Below are 8776 nucleotides of genomic sequence, written 5' to 3'. Positions count from 1 at the left end.
AAGGGTGTGTGGTCAAATGGGGCTTAAGAATAAGAATGTCATCTCTTCTTCTCACCTCCATTCCATAAGAGGACCAACCTATTCCTCCCTCCCCTACAGGCTTATCAGTGTTAGACAGGCATCAACATGTTGTAAAATGTTCATGTGGATCTTCCCTATGCTGGATAGGGAGGGAAGGAGGGGACTGTGGTAGGAAAGAGGAGGGAAGGAGGGATGGAAGAAGGAAGAAAGGGAGGGAGGGGAGGGGAGGGGAGGGGAGGGAAGGAAGGAAGGAGAAAAGCTAGCAGAATGCTCTCTCATGTTTGACTTATGAAAAACAGTAGTGCATATATAAAGGAATTGGAAGGAATGAGAAATAGGGAAGGAGTAGATGGATGGACATAAAGAAGGGAAGGGAAGGGAAGGGAAGGGAAGGGAAGGGAAGGGAAGGGAAGGGAAGGGAAGGGAAGGGAAGGGAAGAAGTCAACCTCAATCAGATTGAAATTTCAACCTGATTTTGATCATAAGACCAGTCTAAAACATTGATTCAATTCAGATCATTGACTGGATTCATATAATCAAATCTATTCAAGTTACATATTAAATACGCAAATTTGCTTTCAGTTGGTGTATTAGAATGCATAAGCATAGGCACAACAGTGATTTAAATTTGTTCAAATTGAATCAATTCAGATGTGTCATTGTATTCAATCTAGCCATAATCTATTCACAAAGTTGATTCAGTTGAGACATTTGATTGAATCATCTTCAAAATGAATCTGCAGACAAAGAATCTTCTACCACTGCCCCTAAAGATGGGTCAGACTACTCTGCCTCCTGAACAGATGAAATGGTCCCTGCAGAATTCCTCTTTCTACATCAGACCATCTCAATTGTAGCATCCATTTCTTCCTTCTCTAACATCTTGTTTTAATAACAAATTAATACCCCTCTCCCTGAAGGAAGAACCAAATAGAATGAAAATACTTATTCTGTTGGTGCATCCGCCACACTCTTCTTTGTACACAGGGGAAAGAAGACACTGTTTCTGTATATTCTGGCAGTGTTGTTATGGAAGTCCTATTTTGCACTTCATCTGGTCTAAATATTAAGCTTATGGTAGGGGGGGAGGAGAGAGGGAACAAGCTAGGAGAAATGTTGCTTTGCATTATGTGTTATGGATGCATGATGTTTATTTAAGAACTCAGTTTTCAGGAACGTTTTCCAGACCTGTGGTTCACCGCAATAGACAGTTGTTGATATTCTAATCCCAAGGGTGTTAGAATATGTTTAGAAATTGCGACACTTTTTAAAAAACAGATGTTCTACATAAAATACACCAAAGGGTTGAGGGGGCAGGGGAAAGAGAGAGAGAGAGAGAAAGAGACGGGGGCGGGGGGAATGAGAAAGAGTGAAAGAAGGAGGGGGGGTCAGATGAGCCTGTACACAAACATAACTATCACTTGGCCCACATAGTAAATGGCTAAATCAAGTCAGGAGGTCCCTAATTAGATAAACCTTTTGCATGGGGCTGTATATTCTTATGTTTCATTGCATGGAAATGTTGCAAGAAGAGGTGGAAAGCCCTTAAGTGGAAGTCACAGCAGGAAAATAAAAGATACCCACAAAGAACCATTTTTAACCTACTATTTATAATTCCAGTATAGATGCTTGCTTGCTGGCTGGCTGGCTGGCTGTCTTGCTTGCTTGCTTGCTTGCTTGCTTTATTTATTTATTTATTTATTTATAAATCTGCCTTTATTATTTTTACAAATAACTAAGTGGTGAACGCATCTAATACACCTTCCTTCTCCTGTTTTCCCAGTGATAACAACCCTCCCTGTAAGGTAGGTTGGGCTCAGAGAGAGTGACTGGCTCAAGGTCACCCACCTGGCTTTCATAGCTAAGATAGGACTTGAACTCACTATCTCCTAGTGCTTGGCTGAAAGTGACCCAATGGGTTTTCATGGCTAAGGCAGGACTAGAAGTCATAGTCTCCCACTTTTCACTGTTGTTTTTGGAAAGTTATAAATGGACTAAGGGGTCAAATGATTTGAAATAAGGTTTTGATACGAATTAAAAAGAAACTTTTCTTTGGAAAAATGTTGTTGTTTAGAATTTTATTTAAAAATAAAAATTTAAAATTAAGTATAAGAATACCTTCCCATTGGAAATGCTGTTGACCAGGGGAGAAAAACATGATAAGATGTGACTTTGAATGTTGAGCACTAGAGGGAAGTAGAAAAAAAACTAAACAATTATAATTAAAGAAGAAGAGATCCACTAATATAGAATGGAGTGTACTATTTAAATTTGGGCTGAATTTAAGGATATTTCAGAATAACAAAGAAATTATTATCTGCTATCATAAAACTGGATTTTAAGGAGATTGTAGAAGAGGCACATGTTTAATGGACAAAACTGATTTGAATGTGAATTTAAAAATGACAGGTTACAAGAATGATACGGATAAAGATGTTACTGTCATGGTTCCAAATAGGGAGACAGATAAAAAAACATTCAGGCATTGTTTTTCTAAAATGTCTATAATAATGAGAATGAAGCATCGGCATCATGGATGGATGCCAGAATCTGAATTCTCCTCCCCTGAACATATCATATCACACACAATTCCCTAATTACATGTCATGAATCATATTCTCCAATTAGTTTAACATACAAAGTTTCACTTCCCTTCTGAAGTGTGTCATCCCTTATCTTACCAAAACATCCAGGTTAACATCCCCCCCTTTAGTGATTCAAAGCAAAACAGTTAAAGCAAAAGGCTGCTACTTATATTGTCAGAGCAAAAACATCCAATGTTTTCAGCATTGACGGTTACATTGGATATACAAAGGAAACCAGCTGATGTCTTAATATTGAAAAGAGATATACCAATTGTATTTTTATAGAAAACCATATTTTACTGTGCTGAAAGTAAAGTGAAGAATACAAAGTTGATTTATTTAATTAAGTTTAAAACATATATGTTGCTATTTCTTGTAACTCTTAATGGACTTTTGCTGTTTAGGATTAAACAAATTGAACAATTTGTTTATAGATAAGAAATGAAATATGGGAAAAGCTTTTGCTGCAGCATCAGAGAAGTTACTGAAATTGTTTGTACTTATTGTATTGAAGGAGGACTTAATCTCTTTCTATCTCTTTTACCCTTGTTTTGCTATATATTTTTTTATTTTTTTCTCTGCATGTGTTATTTTTTCTTCTTCTTTTTACACTTCTATATTTTTCTTAGTTTGTATCAGGTTTTTATCTTTGTAATTGCAAAGTTTAATAAAACTATTACAAAACAAACAAACAAACAAAATATCCTGCATGTTATATCCCTAATTGGCCAGGAAATAATCCTGGGGTTTGAAAATCAGTGCTGTAGTGTTTGCTTTATGTTAGCATGGCTGCCTGGCCCAAGCCATAAAAATGTGCTGGTTGAAAATTCTAAAGACTTAGGGCAAGGAGCTATACTTTAAGCAACATTGATTTTTCAAGCCAGGAACCATTTCCAAACCAAGAGGGCTTGCGTTTTGCAAAGCATTGATTTTCAAAGCTTCTCATTCTCTCTCCATCACTCTGCAGTCTCTGCAATAAGCCTAAAGAGTTTGCCTTCTTAGCTTCTCCAAAAACAATTTATTATGGACACTGGTGATCATATTTATTTTACTGCTAAAGATTTAGAGCATTCAAAAATGCACGGTTTGTTTTTTCTCTCTCTCGCTTAGGTGCTTGATTTGTTTAGTTTTGCTTTTGCTTGTGTTTATTGCTTCTGTGGGCAAGTCAGCTGAGCAATAATTCAAATCAATGCTTGCCGTTTATCTTGTTCATGAGGAATCCAGAATGCCTGCAGAACCCCACAGAATGTTTCTTAGGCACAAACATTCACTACTGAACAGTTGCAAATGAGGAAAATGGCAAGTGGGATAAGTCACACCCTGCAAGGAATTCTGATTATTGAAATGTCTGTTATAGTATTGAGAGAAATCATATCAGTCGATAGCAAGATAGTACTGTGTATTAGGGGAAATATCAGGATATGGGTAAGGAAACAGCCCCCCCCCCCTTTGGGGTGGAAACTTACTGAGTGACTTGGAAACATTCATATTCTCTCTCTCTCTTTTTCTGTGCACCCTATCTTAGAGGATTGGTATGGGGATAAAATGAAGTTTCTCAACAAACAGAGGCATTATCTTTAAAAATGGAGGTACCACCGGGCAACTGACATCCCTCTTTATGTCTTGGCAAAGAATATGATATATCCTTAAAAGCTGTCATTTTGAAGTAACTATTGCAGCAATTACTCTGCATGTAAAGCCAGGAAGGAAAGAAAGAAGGAAGGAGAAGTGGACAGTATGGTGGTTACTGGCACTAAGCATTACATTCCTTCTTTGTAAATCTAATCCAGATTGGGAGAGCACTTTGCACACTTGAACATTAAGAACATCTTAAAATACCTTCTTAAAAATCTCTTAGTAAAAACCTCCAATGATGGAGCACCCACCATTTCTGAAGGCAAGTCATTCTACCATTCCACATATTTTATGGAACCATGTAATAGATGCATTTAACATCAGGCATCGGTTGTTTTGTACTAGCACAGGCATGCATCAATAAATATCCAAGTATTTCATGGACATTTGGATATTTCACTTTGTATTACCACATCACCTCTAGGCTTCCCATTAAAACACCTGTGTCTTCCATGCAAGCCTAAAAAAAGAAATACTTTGAACCCCATTAAGGAAACAGTCTTTTTGGTATATGATTTATCATGTTATAGCAATGGCACTTAGACTTATATACCACATCACAGTGTTTTATAACCACCTTATTGTATACCCTCCCAACTAATTATAGATTTTTTGAGAATTATTTTGCACTCTAAAATTAATTCTAGGATAAATTTATTTCTAGGATGGTAAAAATTGTACAAGGGTTTCTAGAGGATTCCGTTATCAAGTGTTGTGTTTTGTTTTTATTTTTGATTGACATTCTCACTTTCAGATTTTTTCATTCAATGAAATTAGATTAGAGGTTCAGCTAGCACATATGAAGACATGGGATGTGAAACTAGGATAAACATGATGGTAAGAAACCTGTGAGCCAATCATGGATTCTGCTGGACAGGCAAGGAAATACAAGCAGTGCCACAAGTATGATGCTGTGAATGTGAAGGTTGTTGAAAAGAATGGAAATTCTCTCAAAATGTTCAGTGACATCATGATATGAATAATGTCACTGAGGCTTTTACTGGATCTCTCTATACATCCAATGTAGAGGTTTCAAACAATAATCTTGGGAGAGAAGTGATTAATGTCAGGCATGAACAACCAGGCCTGCCTGGGTAGAGTTCAAACTAGCTACTTTATTGTTCTTTGCCTATAGTACAAGAATCTCCCCAGACTAGTAGCCTTCACCTGGGAAAACCAGATAAAGCTCTAAAACATTCAAGAGTGGTGGCCAGGTCTAGCTCTCTTGTTTTTACATGTAGAGTCCAGATTGATTCCTCTCTTGACCCCTCCTCCCAACCCAGGATGGTTGCTCCCCAACAATTCTGTACATATCTCAGTGTTCAGTTGAAACACTAAAGGATTTCTTGTGTTCTGTGAGACAGTCGTACTAGTCACCATTTCCTCCTAAACCATTTGGTTTCATCCCATGAACAAGAAATAAAATCTACCCCATTGCACTATGATATTTCCCATGAATAATTCTTACATTTCAACTCTATTTTTTTAATTCATATTTTTTCATGAGGAGAAGCTACAGGGTCACCAAGAGTTCGCCAAATGCTGATAGACTGAGCTCTCTATTATTGCTGCTAAGCGAACTGCTTCCGAGTTTTGCCTGAGCCTTTTATTTAAAGAACCAGCTCTGTATTTCATGAGAAAATATTTTGCAAAGCTTTTCCCTGCTGATAATTTGTCTGGGGGGAAAAAAAGACAGATTTAATTATATTGACTTGCAAAGTTGGTTATTAGATGGCTTCAATAAGCTCTGGGTTTTGTTTACATAGAAATGTATGGACATAGATAAATATCCCAATAATGCAAGTTTCGTATTAGCAAGCTGAATATCTGCAAGTAGGTTATCCTAGTTAATTATTTAATGTTTGGCCCAATTCATAAGCCGGATCACAAAACATGCATTTAAAACTGGTTAATAAACTGTGAACTTCAATACAGGCCATTAAAATGATAGTAGGACTTGGCTAAGGGGTTGGCAGAAAAAAAAACTTCCAGTTATTTGCAAGGATAGGAGGCCCTGTGTGACCATGAACAAGTAATTGTAATTCAGGTATTTGTTTGCCTCCATTTATTTCCATATTTATTTATTTATTTTCTATGTAGCATACATAAGTTACAGTCCAGTACATGCTTTTCTTGCAGTGAGCTGTGTTGAAGGTTGGTGCTCTAACACTGAGAGAATGGGATGGCTAAAATCCAAAAACCATCTAGGATAATGCATTTAAAAGTCAAAAATAACAAAAAGTCACAAAATTTCAGTGCAAGGTTTAATATGTTTAGTCAGGAATAAGCCTGGCTAACATCCTTTCTATGGTCCAGGTGAGTATCTTCATTGATAATAGAAATTAGCCATTTTCATAGTTTCTCCAGAACTTTTATCAGTTGGGAAACCTACCCTTACATATATTCTCTCCCCCAAGAGCAATGTCCTAGAATGTTTTAGGTTATACCATAAATCTTGTATATCCATTAAATCAATGCCTATTGGATAATGCTTGTCTCAAGTCAAGTAGGTTGCTGGCTCTCCCCTCTGCTGAGACAACCATCAATTCAATTTGTTGCAGTCACAGACCACACAAACAAAAGAATATTTAATATTTAATTAAATATTTAATATTTAATTAAAATACATTTGTAAAACAATCAAACTAATATAATAAGTGTGATCCAGGATACATTTTCTATAAGTTTATTAAGAAAGAAGGATCAAAATCAGAGAGATTTGATATGACCCAGATAGCATGGAGGAAAATCTTTTCAAGAGGAGTAGTTGTATTAGCTTACTATAGAATGAGCAACTAAAAAGGGAAATAGACAAGTGTCAGGAACAAAACTGGGATGGAGAGAAACTAAAAATGGAGGTTCTCCATGTATTTCCTTCAATGGAAGAGAGGTGATATTGATTCTTCAAGACTTGCAGCAACTCACTAGCAGGGCAGGATCATAGGATCTCTCTTGTGATCTCTTATTGGTCAGCTAGAAATGCCTCTCAGCTGTCAATGATCTGGACACTTCAAGTTGTCAGCAGTGAGGACACTGGCAAGTGTTTTTCCAAGTGTTTGGGAAGATTGGACCAGTGATTCAACGTACAGTGTAGATGTGGATTAATTCAGTCATCAGGTTAAATAATGTTGCTTTTAATAGTTGTGTTACTTGATTATTTAATGGTAGTATTTGATCTTCTTGTATGTGGCCCTAAGATAGACATGTCAAATTCGTGATGTCACATGATGTCGCTCAACTTAGCAGGACAGTTTTGCCATTTCAGGCAATGGAGTGGATGCAGCTTCCACGTGACGTGTCCGGCCCATGGGCTGGCAGTTTGACACCCCTGCCCTAAGAGCTTATACAGTTGTTGTTGTTGTTGTTGTTGTTGTTGTTGTTGTTGTTGTTGTTGTTTGTTGTTGTTGTTATTGTTGTTGTTGTTTCTTCTTCTTCTTCTTCTTCTTCTTCTTCTTCTTTTTCTCCTCCTCCTCCTCCTTCCTCCTCCTCCTCCTCTTCCTTCCTTCCTCCTCCTCCTCCTCCTCCTCCTCCTTCTCCTTCCTCCTCCTCCTCCTCCCTTTCCCCTTCCCTTTCTTTCAAGTTTTAGCAGACATCTCTGGCCACAGTCCTAGGCACAGTTCCTGCAGCATATTTTCATGGAAGGTATGTTCCTAGTAATAACCTCTTAGTTGACATCAACTATTGTGCATAATAGCCACTTTCCTAAGCCATTTGTCTGCAAGCTTCAATGGTCAACAATAAGATTCATTGTCAAACTAATACAGATTAAAATACAACAAATCAGTACAAACATTTTGCAAGCTTCCAACTTGTCCTCTTAACAATTCAGAGAATTCTCTTCAAGGAAGACTACAAATAGCCCACATGGAAGTTGGATTTGAATGGGATTAATCATGTTCAATTTATTTCATGCTTTGCCTTCATTTTCTGGAAATGGCACCAAACAAATTGGGGACCTTTTAAAAAAAATCATAAAGAGCACCAGACTATGAGGAAAATGTGTCAGACAGGAGACACACCCAATCATGGCTAGAGTTGAAAAAATGTAGTTCTGTTAAACCCCAGGATGCTGTTGGATGCTACTGTAACCATGTAATTAGTGCTTATTCTATATGGGATTTGCTTGTCAGATAGGATCTATCTTAATTACATGCCCATGAAAATGCTTTCTTTGTGTACATTCATGCAAGCAGTTTGTATGTAAAAGAGTTGTGCAATTGTACACCCAGAAAGAGAGAGAGAGAGAGGGAGATGCAAACTGATCTGATTAACATCCCTGAGGGCTGCTGGATAATTTCAACAAGATTGCTATACTAAATCTAGTTTCGGTAAAACTGGTCATTTTATCTTTTCAGATTTGAGAATTGCATTTGTTCAGACTTTGTAATCATCCCTTTTGCAAGGGCTACAGCTAAGGTTGAGACAAGCTGATAGCAGATGTGATGATTAAAGCATAAGCTTTCCATTTTCCATGTGCAATTTATAAGACGTACACATTCCTACACTTCTCATTGTATCCTAATGATGTCCACCAA

This window comes from Vipera berus (assembly GCF_964194415.1).
Source record: "Vipera berus genome assembly, chromosome: 10".
NCBI lineage: Eukaryota > Metazoa > Chordata > Lepidosauria > Squamata > Viperidae > Vipera > Vipera berus.
The sequence above is the reverse complement of the archived record's forward strand: the minus strand, read 5'-3'. Positions refer to the sequence as shown.